A 12,879-nucleotide genomic window follows, 5' to 3' on the forward strand; every position below is an offset into this window, starting at 1 on the left:
CAACTTTTTTTTTTATGGTGGGAGGGGGTTAGTTACCACTGGGGGATTAAGGGGAGGTCATCCCTGATTCCCTCTGGTGGTTATCTGGTCAGTTCGGGCACCTTTTTGATGCTTGGTCGTGAAAAAAAATGGACCAAGTAAAGTCGACCAAGTGTTCGTCAGGGACGCCCTTCTTTTTTTCCATTATTGGCCGAGGACGCCCATCTCCTAAGCACGCCCCAATCCGGCATTCACTACACAGCCGACATGCCCCCGTGAACTATGGTCGACCCCGCGATGGAAAGCAGTGAGGGCGCCCAAAATCGGCTTTCGATTATGCTGATTTGGGCGACCCTGAGGGAAGGACGCCCATCTCCCGATTGTGTCGGAAGATGGGGCGCCCCTCCCTTTCGAAAATTCACCTGCTAGTACAACATAGTAGATGATGGCAGAGAAAGACCTGTATGGTCCATCCAGTCTGCCCAACAAGATAAATTCATATGTGCTACTTTATATGTATACCTGACCTTGATTTGTATCTGCCATTTTCAGGGCACAGACTGTAGAAGTCTGCCTAGCACTAGCCCCGCCTCCCACCACCGGTGCTGCCATCCAATCTCGGCTAAGCTTCTGAGAATCCATTCCTTCTGAACAGGATTCTTTTATGTTTATCCCGCGCATTTTTGGATTCTGTTACCATTTCATCTCCATCACCTCCCGCGGGAGGGCATTCCAAGCGTCAGTCGTTGTCAGACAGAGGGCAGGAAGGAGGTGCGGTCAGAGGCTCTGAGGAAAGGGAGCCAGGCCTGGTCCCTTCCCCAGCTATGCGGAGGGGGCCTGGGGAGAGAGGCCCAGGAAACTCCCAGGCTATGGGGCCTACAAGGCCGAAGGATCTGAAGGCCCGGCGGAGTTAGCTCTCAGCCAGTCCCTCCTCCAGCACGAAGGGAGCGTAGTTCCCCTGGACCGTAAAGCGCCCAGGGCCAGGGAAGATTGTGGATCTGAAGCCCTCCTCCATGACCCAGCGGCGTCCAGGTAAGGAGCCTGAAGATCATGGGGGAGGAAGGAGGAAGGTTGAGGCCCTAAAGGTGTCAGACCCAGAAGGAGCAAGGACAAGAAGGAATGGAGGTGGGGCAGGAGGCCCAGTTGGGATTTGAGGCAGCCAGCAGTGAAGAAGAGTGGTCAGAAGAAGGGGAGGAGGCCGGTGAGTGGGAGAATATGGACCCAGGACGTGTGCCAGAGAAACGGTTGGAGCGGGTGAGGCACATCAAGTCTCTGGAGAAGGAAATAGAGGAGCTGGGGAAACGGTTGAAAATGACTAAAGCCATGAGTAGGCTGGCCCCAGCAGAGCATGGTCAAAAGTATAAGACTGAAGAAAAGCGCTTAACAAGTTGCTGAAACAGAAGGAAAAAAGAATTGCTTGTTTAAAAACAGGCTCTGCAAATCCCTTGAGGGAGGTTTATGAGAATCAAGAGAGGATGCAGGCTGGCACATCTAAAACTATGAGCCAGGAGGTTTTTTCCCCAGCACAGGAATCTACCAGTTTAAGCTCAGGAACATTGTTTCACAAAAGGCAGTTGGTAAACAGAGATTGTACAAAGTCCAAACAGTCAAAGTACATTGCAAACTATGAAAGCCCTGATGAGCCCAAGGGAAGAGGAGTACTCAGGTTGGATACAGCTCCAGGAGAAGGGGGAGGGGCGGATTGTTTGGCCTCAGGTATTACGGTAGAACAGAAAGGAAAAGACACAAAGTTACAACACTTTCATATTATTGAAACGGATGGAGACAGGTTTTCCACCCAGGACACTTTTTAGTACCCACTAGTGGGGAAGAAGAACAGGGTGTGGAAAAAAGTATTGAACTTACCTGTGTGGAGAGATTGCAAGAGAAGCAAAAACCAGCAGGCTTCCAACTGCAGGAGCACTCCAAAGGTGCTCTGATTGAGGCAGCAGTTTCTGGTGATCAATTATCATCAGCTGTTGCAGCTTGGCTCAGAGCAGGTCTGCCCGCGAGGTCAGGACGGACAGGAGGAAGAATCAGGAGAGATCTCTGTTCAATCTGCAGCCAAGTTTGCAGGGGGACCTGCTAGGGTATGGTGCCCAGGACATAGAGAATCAGCAGGAGAAAGAGGAACTGGAACAGGAGTTGCATGGAATGGAGCAGGACATTGGACCAATTGCTCAGACCAGAGTAAGCTCTGAAAGTGCAACTAATTTTTAAAGCTCCTGATGTCCCAGTTGAAGGTCTGGGTTTGAACTGGTTGAGGGGGGGCTGTGTGCGAGGGGAGGGTGGGGGGGGCGGGGGGAGGGTCTTGGTCAAGAGAGGGGTATGCTTTCTTGTCGGAAGGTGGGGGAGGGGGATGTGGGGAGCCGGGATTCGGAGGAAGGGAAGAAGGGTAGGGAGAAGTGAGGGGGGGCGGGGGAGGGGCAGGGTGCTCTTTCCTTTGCGGCGGTGGTGAGGGGTGAGGGGGGAGGGGAGATGGGGGGGCGGCCAGTGTCTGTGGAGGGATCAAGGGGGAAAGGGGGGGAAGGGAGAGGGGCGGGGCAAATCCCCAAACGAAGGAATGTGGTGCAGATTAGATGGGTGGGGAGGGGGCTATGCCTTCTCGGGAGACGGTTTTGAGGATGTCATGGGCCTGGGGTTTGTGCCGGAGGACTTCTATGCCTGTATTCACCCAGTTAATTTGCCTGAGTACGATGTTAGTTTTCTAACGCAGAGGGGTATGGAAATCTTTTGGGAGAGGTATGAGGGGGTGAAAGGAAGGGGGGATTGGAGCAATTATGTGGTTATTCCTATTAGTAGACCTGACTTGGTGCAAGTCACTGTATTGGTACGAAACGAGTCCATTTCAGGGGCAGACCTGGCCTACTGGTTACAGCGGCATGCGGATTTGAGAACCCCGTTATCCAAACTCCCGGATCCAAGTAGGGTGTGGGCAGGGGGGTGGGGGGCTTGGGTTAAGCTAAGACAGGAAGGGCAAGTGGTCAAGCACATTCCTTCTGCGGCTTTATTGGCCGGGACAGGATTCTCTGTTTTTACAAGGGACAGCCACGGCAGTGTTTCCGTTGCGGATCCTTTCGCCATTATAGTATGTCTTGCCCAGTACAACAGTGTGTAAAGTGCGGGAGTAAGGAGCACTATACAGAAAATTGTTCCTCTATCCGTTGCAATTTGTGCGGGGGTCTGGGGCATGCCTTTAGAGACTGCCCGAGGGCGCGTCATAATAAGAGGGATGAGGGCAGGGGGAATATGATTCGGGGAGAGGGGCAGGATCTAGGTCAGGGTTCTGGGGGTCTGGGGGTTGGGAGGGCTTGGGAGGAAGGGGGAGGAGAGGGAGGTTTGGGGGTACAGGGGAGGGGTGGTTTGCAGGGGGAAGAGGAGGGTTTACGGTTAGAGGAGGGCGGGGGTCTAGAGACTAGAGGGGGACAGGAGGAGGAGGGGAAGGGGAGAGTGGGTTCAAGTGTCAAAATTAAAGAAACGGAAGGTTTCAAAGGGAAAGGGTTTGACATTACAGGGGTTGCCTGGGGTGGGGCAGGGGGGGTAATCGATTTCAGATTTTGGAAGAAGAGGATGGGGGGGCAGAGATACAGGGGAAGGGGGATGATGGGGAGAAGGGACCTCAGGAAGAGGGAGGAGGGGAGAGGAGTCGGGAAAGGTCAAGGGGGAAAGGAGTCAAGGTAGGAAGGGAAGGGGTACCATGACGAGGAGGGGGGGATGGAAGTGGAAGATGTTGAGGTTGGGGAGGAGGAGGGGGTTCCGGTAGGGAAGGGAGGGGGGGGTAAGAGGAGGATGGGGCAGGGGGTGGTTAGCCAGGAGCAAGCTCAAGGGGACGGTAATGTAGAGGTAGGAAAGGAGGGGGAGGGGGTGCAGAGGGGAGAGGTTCAAGAGGGGAAGGTTGCAGGGGGGGATTCCGTAGGGTTTAAAAAGAAGAAAGGGAGGAAGAAAGGTATGAGGGAGGGGGGAGGGGAAGGTTGGGATCAGGATACAGGGATACGGGACTGGGCGGCAGAGATAGGGGATAATGGAGAGGAGGATTACATTCTGGGTAGCAGGTTGCCACAGAGAGTAGATAGTATGCAAAGGAAGGAGGAGAGTGAGGAGTTGCATGAGTCCTAATGGGGGGGTATGGCAGGGCTTCTTCTGACGTTCGCCACCCTAAATGTGGCGAGTGTGGCTTCCCAGAGAGCTCAGTGTTTGGCCTATGAGTGCTTTTCTCAGGTTAAGGCCGATTGTTTTCTGCTTCAGGAAACGCGTTTGCAGAACCTGGAGCAGCTGAGAAGGGCGCGCAGGGATTGGAGATGGGGACCCTCGGTGTGGGGGCTGGCAGGGGAACGATATGGGGGAGTGGGGATTTTATTTAAGACACATAAGGTGGAAATTCAGCGTGTGATGGAACTCGGGGTGGGGAGGTGTTTAGTGGTAGACGTATTATGGCAGGGTATGGCGTTGCGAATTATTAATCTTTATGGGCCGCAGACTAGGAAGGAGCGCAGTTTGTTATTAGGGAAGATCAGGCCTTACTTGTTTACTGCACGCCAGGTAATTTGGGGGGGAGATTTCAATTTAATTATTAGGAAACAGGATAGTGGGGGGTACTAAGGTACAGGTGACATATGATGGGGTGCGCTTGCTCGGGATCATGAAAGAGGGGGGGCTGATAGATGTTCACATAGAACATTTCCCAGATGAGGATGGATTCACGTTTAGCAGGGGGAGATGTAGGAGCCGAATTGATCGGTTTTTGGTTCGTAGAGGGGTATGCCAGCGGGGGCCTCGCCTGCTGGACGTGGATTTTTCCGACCATAAACTGCTTCTTGTGGAAGTAGGGGGGGTCGGCGGCTCATAGGATAGGTAGGGGGTTGTGGAGGATGAATTTAAGATGGGTCCAGGATGAGGAGGCTCAAAAGAAATATTTGAATTTTTTAGAAGACCAGTTATCCTTACGGGGATCTTTCCCTCCAGAGGAGAATGGTGGGAGGTGGTGAAAAAACGGACGCGTTTCCTTTTCATGGGACAGGCACGGAGGAGGGGAAGGGAAAGGACACGTTTGGGGATGGCCTTGAAGCAAAGGAAGGATTATTTGATTTCCAAGGGAGGGAGGAAAGAGGATATCCAAGAATTACAGTCTCTGTTAGAGAAGACTCAATACGATCGGTATTCCTCTTTAGTTTATGAGAGGGACTTTGGTAAATTGATTAGCCCAGATCCCTTCGTTTGTTGTAGGGAAAGAAGAGAGCATAGGGTGGTGGAGGGTTTTAGGGATACTAGGGGGGTGATGCAGGATTCCAAAGAGGGAATATTGAAGGTGGTGGAAGAGCACTTCAGGGGTTTTTTTTCGGATCAGCACTTGGATGGGGGGGAGGATGGATCAGTATGTGGAAGGGACTCCGGGGGTGGGGAATTGGGGGTCTCATCTCCAGGCCCTTTCGTGCCCCTGGACACTGCAGGAGGTTGAGGAGGCTATAGGGGCCCTGAGAAAGAGGACATCTCCGGGGCCGGACGGGCTGCCGGCAGAATTCTATCATACGTTTCGCAGGCGCCTGGCTCCGATTTTATTGGATCTCTGGGAAGAGGCACGTCAGAGGGGGTCTCTTCCAAAATCCTTGTTGGAGTCTGCATTGATTTTGTTAAGTAAGGGCAAAGATCCGCAGCTGTTAACTAACTGGAGGCCTATTGCGCTACTAAACTGTGATCGTAAGATCTTTGCGCAGATGCTCTTCAAGCGTATGCGGCAATTCTCGGGGGACTTGTTGGCAGCCTCACAGGCTTGTGGGGTGCCGGGTAGAGGGGTGCTGGAGGCTGCGGCATGGGTGAGAGAAGGTTTAGAGCGGAGTCGGGAGGAGGGGTCAGGGTGGCTGATGGTGGCGCTTGACCAAGAAAAAGCCTTTGACAGGGTCCAATGGGGATTCCTCTGGCGGGTTTTAGAGTATTACGGGTTCCCTAGGGATTGGGTGGCACAATTACGGTTGTTATATTCTCATGCACATGCATTTCCATTGATCAATGGGTGGAAAGGGGGGGAATTTGAGCTGACGGCAGGGGTTCGGCAAGGGTGCCCTTTAAGCCCTTTGCTGTATGCATTTTCTATAGACCCTTTTATTAGGCGTCTGGAGCAGGGTGGGGTGGGAGGATTGAGGGGGGTGGAGGTAAGCACGGGAGAACAGTTGCGGGTGGTGGCATACGCAGACGATATTACTGTGTGGGTGGCAAACAAAGCAGAAGGGGATAAACTTTTGGAGTTCATCCACGATTTCGCAGGGGATACAGGGTCACGGGTGAATATCCACAAATGCAACAGTTTGTGGTTAGGGCCAGTAGGGGAGCAGTTTGAATTAGGAGGGGGTTTCCCGGGGGTGGTGGATAGAATGAGGGTTTTGGGGATTTACTTTGAGATAGGAGATTATGCTAAATTCAACTGGGACCGTTGTCTTCAGGAAGCAAAGGGGCGGGTGGACAGGTGGAAGAGGTGGAAAATGTCCATGGAAGATCGGGTGAAACTCATCAAGACCCATTTGGTGCCCCTCTTTTTGTTCATCAGCTACATTTGTTTGGTACCTGAAAAGTGCTATGCCTCGTTGTATAGCATTTTCTTCTAGCTGCTGTGAGGCAATCGGTTGAATCCAGTCAAACGAAACACCACATATCTATCTAGGAAGGAGGGGGGGGTAGGGATGATCAATCCGGTTTTGTTTTTTAGTTCTTTGTTTGTGCACTTTAATCTAGGGAGAGCGGTGGGTCAGGCTCCTCCAGGGTGGGCGAGTAGTGTGCTGGGGTGGTGGGAGAGGGTTTGGGTGGGGTGGAGGAGAGGGGAGAGGGTAGGGGTATTGCGGAAAGGGGCTCCGGAAAGGGTAGGGTACTATAAAACGTTAGTAAAATTAGTTCGGGTCTGGGGGATTCTAGTGGGGGAGATTAGGGATGGGAAGAGAGGAATCTGGGTGGAGAGAGTGCGCTCCCAGATGTTCTCGTCCCCTCTGGTACTTAGGGATGCTCCCGGGGAAGTGCTGAGGCAAGGGCTACGGAATATCAATTCGGAGAGGATTCCGGCTAAATATCGGGACATTGCCTGGCTGTCCCTACACGGCAAATTATATGTCAGAGAGAATCTGAGAGATAGGAAGATCCAGGACAGGAATTGTCCAAGGGGGGAATGTGTGGGGAAGTTAGAAACCATGGACCACTTTTTGAAGGACTGTCCCTTTTCCCGGGGGGTGGGTGACAGGGTTTCTGCTCTCCTCCAGATCCCCACGTTCCGTTCCTATACGTATGCGGACTGGGTGTATGGATATCGATTCAAGAGAGGTCAGCTGGATCCGGGGACGGGGTTCTTGATTTCGCTCATTCTCCGGTTCTGTCTTTGGATGGCTCGTTGCCGGGTATCCCTGCACCAAGAAGATCGATCCATTGAACAGGTCAGTTGGGATGTGGTGCGGGCTGTACAGCAAGTGGCGCAATGGGAAAGAGTGGAGAGGGATTCACAGATGGTGTCCTTGTGGTGGAAGCATGTGAGGTTAAAGGCCTTATGATTATAGTTACTGTGATGTTGTGTTGGTTGTAATTTTAGGGGGGGAATAAGGGGGGGAAAAGGGAGGGGGAGGGGTGTATATATGTATAGGGGCAGAAGGGATTGTTTTGGTGATAGAATGGTTTGTGTTAGGCATGTGAATATTGGTATTTATATGATTTCTGTATTTTTGTTATTCGTTGCTGTAAATAAAGAAATCTCCAAATATTGACCACTCTCTCTGTGAAGAAATACTTCCTGACATTTTTGCTTGAGCCTGCCCCCTTTCAATCTCATTTCATGTCCTCTAGGAAATCAGTGTTGATAATTGGCTTTTGTTTATTACTGTAGGATGCCTGTTCTCAACCAATTAATTATTAAAGATGAACTTAAAACAGGCAGTGCTGATTTGCTGAAATGCTGGTGTCAGGACTTGGATTTGAACACCAGTTCTGTGTTCTAGACAGCACTGTTTCATAGCATATCATCTTGAGTTGAAGAATCTTACACCCTATCTTCAAATCAGTGTATTTTCCTGTTTTATTGTGAAAGAGTCCTCTTACTAAGCTGCTGTAAGCACTAATGCTTGCTTACTGCAGGAAAAAAAATACTTACCACAGGGCGTGCTCAGGCATCCTGTGGTAATTTTGCATGTGTGGGGGGGGGGGGGGGGGGGGGGCAGGGCGGGGGTGGAGAGTAAACATGTTCTGCACTAATTGGTTAACACAGCTACATTGTCGTGCGCTAACTGATTAGCATGTAGTCAGTGTAAGAGACCTTACTACCTACAAAATATATGTAGGTAAGCGTTCACGCGCTAATAGGAAAATCAGAGTGCGGACATTAATGCTGGAAATAGAAAAATTGGCAATTTTACCCATGTGGCAAAAATGGCCTTAGCGGTTAGGAATGACCCACATAATGACATGCTAAGGCCAGTATTTACCACAGTTTAGTAAAAGGGCTCCTAAGCTGGTTAGATTCTAATCCATGCATGAATTTTCAAAAGGCATTTACATAGTAACATAGTAGATGACGGCAGAAAAAGACCTGCACGGTCCATCCAGTCTGCCCAACTAGATAACTCATATGTGCTAATTTTGTGTATACCCTACTTTGATTTGTACCTGTGTTCTTCAGGGCACAGACCGTATAAGTCTGCCCAGCACTATCCCCGCCTGCCAACCACCAGCCCTGCCTCCCGATCTTGACTAAGCTCCTGAGGATCCATTCCTTCTGCACAGGATTCCTTTATGCTTATCCCACGCATGTTTGAATTCCATTACCATTTTCATTTCGACCACCTCCCGCGGGAGAGCATTCCAAGCATCCACTACTCTCTCCGTGAAAAAATACTTCCTAACATGCTAATCCATGCATGAATTTTCAAAAGGCATTTGACAAAGTACCTTATGAAATACTCCAGAGGAAACTGAAGAGTCATGGGATAGGAGGTAGTGTTCTATTGTGGACTAAAAGTTGAGGGTTAAATGGTCTGTATTCTCAATGGAGAAGGTTAGATAGTGGGGTTCCCCAGGGGTCTAAGCTGGGACCGTTCCTTTTTAACATATTTATAAAGGATCTAGTGAGGTAATTAAATTTGCTGATGACACAAAGTTATTCAAAGTTGTTAAATAGCGAGAGGATTGTGAAAACTTGCAAGTGAACCTTATGAGACTTTGCATCTAGATGGCAGATGACGTTTAATGTGAGCAAGTGCAAGAGAACTTTTGAGCCTATAATCTGAGCAGATTCAAATGTTCATTCCTCCTTGTCCAGACAAGTGGATTATGACCCCTTGCCAGCAGATGAAAACAAAACAAACAAACAAAGTTCAGAGCTGATTTCAGACCCCTTAAAAGAGGCTGGTGCTGCTTTCTACTCTTCAGTGTCTTTCTCCAGCAGATGATGCAGACATATGTACGGATGAAGCAGGATTCCTATGCCCCAAGGTTGTGGTCTCTAGGCCATCCTCCTCATTGACCTCCCAGGACGACAGGATGCAGGCAGACTCCCCCAGTTCAGCAGGCTCCCAGGGCAAGTGCGTCTGGGCTGATTTACTCTAGGCTCCAGGACAGCAGATATACATGTAGTAGTTTGCAAACAGGTGCACAACTATTTCCCACATTCTTTTCTTCTCTTGTATGATCTCCATGTATGTAGAGCTATGATACCCTTCCTCTGGTCAGGGAGTCGTGTAATCACTGCCTAAATACTTTATAGAACTACTCCCTCAAAGTCTGATATTTATGCCAGGAGAGTGTCTTGGACAGGTATACTGAGAGCTAGTGTGGCTTCCTCCCATTCAGTCTAGGTGGATCTTGGGTACCTCCCATTTATCTCAATTGGTTTTACATAGGCGATAAGGAAAGCAAAATTTAGAATTAGCTGTTAAACTTCTTTTCTTTGAATCCTGACAGACCAGTCCAGAACCCACCCAGGAAAGCCGAGGCAGTTGAGAATAAAAAAACAAGTGCAGTGTTGCCCATTGTGAAGTTATTTGGGACTAATTTTATCTTTAGTTTTGAATTTTTGAGTTACTGACCAAGGACTGATGGTTTTGACTGTATGATGAACACTTTTGTCATTTTCAATGGGTTTTAGATCACAGGACCTTAGCTTTCACAAAGAAAAACAAACTGAAGACTTATCTTGCCCCAGGAAGCCACTATATCCAAATCCTTATACAGCCTCAGGCAACCAGTACTTTGATCCATATCAAAAACAAAAAAAGTTAATTTATGTACCAAGTGAACATAGTGCTATATTGTTTGTGCCACAAATCCACAAGTATTTCCAGCTCAATCAAAGTTTTAAATCCTGCTTGTAATGTGCCTCAAGGTTAGGATATTACTGCTATATTACTAGTATTACAAATTACAAAGATCCTCTCAGTTACAAAAAGGAATTCTATCTTACTAAACCCATTACTTTGTGATATTTTGCTCACCTGTTGAGTGGTGTATTCAGTGCTTTGTTTCATGTGGAGGTGCATAATCGAAAGGGGGCGCCTATCTCCAGGAACAGCTATGAGAAGGGGTGGTCCCAACCGTATTATCAAAACAAGATGGCTGGCCATCTTTTCTTCCGATAATACGGTTGGGGCCGGCCAAATGCCTAGGATTTGGGCGGATTTGAGATGGCCGGCCTCGGTTTTCGGTGATAATGGAAACCGAAGGCGCCCATCTCAAAAACGAACACATCCAAGGCATTTGGTCGTGGGAGGGGCCAGGATTCGTAGTGCACTGGTCCCCTTCTCATGCCAGGACACCAACCGAGCACCCTAGGGGGCACTTTTAAAAAAACAAAACATTAAAATACCTCCCAGGTGCATAGCTCCCTTACCTTGGGTGCTGAGCCCCCCAAATCCTCCCCAAAACCCACTCCCCACAACTCTACACCATTACCATAGCACTTATGGGTGAAGGGGGGCACCTAGATGTGGGTACAGTGGGTTTGGGGGGGGGGGGTTGGAGGGCTCCCATTTACCACTACAAGTGTAACAGGTGGGGGGAGGGGGTTAGGCCTGGGTCCACCTGCCTGAAGAGCACTGCACCCACTAAAAACTGCTCCAGGGACCTGCATACTGCTGTGATGGAGCTGGGTAGGACATTTGAGGCTGGCATACAGGCTGGCAAAAAAAGTTTTTAAAGTTTTTTTTTTTTTTTTTTTGGTGGAAGGGGGTTGGTGACCACTGGGGGAGTCAGGGGAGGTCATCTCCGATTCCCTCCGGTGGTCATCTGGGCAGTTTGGGCACTTTTTTGGGACTTTGGTCGTGAAAAAAAAGGGTCTAAAAAAGTGAACCAAATTTTCTGTACGGCCGCCCTTCTTTTTTTCAATTATCGGCTGAGGGTGGCCATCTCTTAAGCATGCCCCGGCACACCCCTGTCCTGCCTTCGCTACCCTTCCAACACGCCCCTGGGAACTTTGTTTGTCTCCGTGACGGACTGCAGTTGGGGGTGCCCTAAATCGGCTTTCGATTATACCGATTTGGGCACCCACAGGAGAAGGGCGGCCATCTCCCGATTTGGGTCGGAATATGGCCGCCCTTCTCTTTCGAAAATCAACTGGATAGTCTTCTAATTCCTGCTTATCTTTCATTGTTTTTTCCAGCTGGTCATTAGCTTGCCTCAGCATGACTTGAAGCTTTTTCCCCTACAGGATCATAAAAGAAAAATAAAATTGTCCTCGTCAAAAGAATTTATTTCATCAAGAAAGGTAACTAGTTTCTTGTCCTCAATTACGTCTGGAATATTTCTATAACTATCCTTTCAAGCTGAAAGTGAAGTATGTTGTACAGATTAGCAAAATAAACTCCTACTTTAAAGCATTCTGAATTGTATACTTGACAGCAGAATGAAAAATGTAGAAAGGCATTTAGATTATAGATAGTGGTATTTTTATTAAGGCATATTAAGCAGTTAGCACTAGAGTTAATGCTCTTTAACAGTTACTGTGCACTGCAAGTTATGAGAAGAGAAAAGGAATGGACTGCACATACAGTTAGAGCATGAGTAGAGGAGTAGCCTAATGGTTAAGGGTAGCAGGCTGAGAACCCACTGCTGCTCCTTGTGACCTTGAGCAAGTCAGTCATTTAACCCTCCATTGCCTCAGGTACATGCTTAATTTTTAAGCCCTCTGGGGACATGAAAATACCTATTGTATCTGAATGGTACCCGGTCAAAATAGCCCCCGACAAAATAGCCCCTGACATAACAGCCACTGTCAAAACAGCCTGCCCACAATATAGCCCTTGACAAATTAGATCTCCAACAAAAAGGCCCGATCAGGCTGCCCAGGATATGACACTGCATTTTTTTCCTAATAATCTTACCTTGCCAAACAGGATAAGGTTGGTAAGACTATGAAAATGATGACAATATTGTTTTGTTGATGGAAGAATAGTTTCCTTAAACAGCAGAACACATCATGAATATCAGTTGGTAGCTGTAGAATTTTATTTATTTATATATGCTTTACACAACGCAATGCTGGTAGGAGCCTTTATCGTGAAGATTTCATTTGTAGATTATCATCTTTTTTGTGATGTTATTTTTTATAAGGAGCTATTTTGTCTAGGGACTATTTTGACTGGGGGCTATTTTGTTAGGGGTTAACAGGGTTAGGAACTGGCTGAGTGGAAGGCGACAGAGGGCAGTGGTAAATGGAGCCAATTCTGAAGAAAAGGATGTTATCAGTGGTGTGCCACAAGGTTCGGTCCTTGGGCTGGTTCTTTTTAACATTTTTGTAAGCGATATTGCTGAAGGGCTGACTGTCTGCTAAGGTTTGCCTGTTTGCTGATGATAAAATCTGCAACTGGGCAGACTCCACTGATGGTGTGGATAACATCAGGAAGGACCTAAAGCAAGAGGAATGGTCTGGAATTTGACAGAGTCATG

General features: G+C 48.7%; 1 long non-coding RNA gene across 1 annotated transcript in view; it reads left to right on the forward strand.

Annotated features, from left to right (window-relative positions):
- The first annotated feature begins 2,062 nt into the window (after positions 1-2,062).
- The window catches only part of LOC115456849, a 58,575-nt gene continuing 47,758 nt past the window's right edge, over positions 2,063-12,879 (forward strand). Inside the window, exons 1-2 of the long non-coding RNA XR_003939931.1 lie at positions 2,063-2,169; positions 11,594-11,698. This is a non-coding gene — a long non-coding RNA (uncharacterized LOC115456849). The remainder of the gene's footprint in view (positions 2,170-11,593; positions 11,699-12,879) is intronic.

The sequence above is a fragment of the Microcaecilia unicolor genome, chromosome 13, assembly GCF_901765095.1.
Source record: "Microcaecilia unicolor chromosome 13, aMicUni1.1, whole genome shotgun sequence".
Lineage (NCBI taxonomy): Eukaryota > Metazoa > Chordata > Amphibia > Gymnophiona > Siphonopidae > Microcaecilia > Microcaecilia unicolor.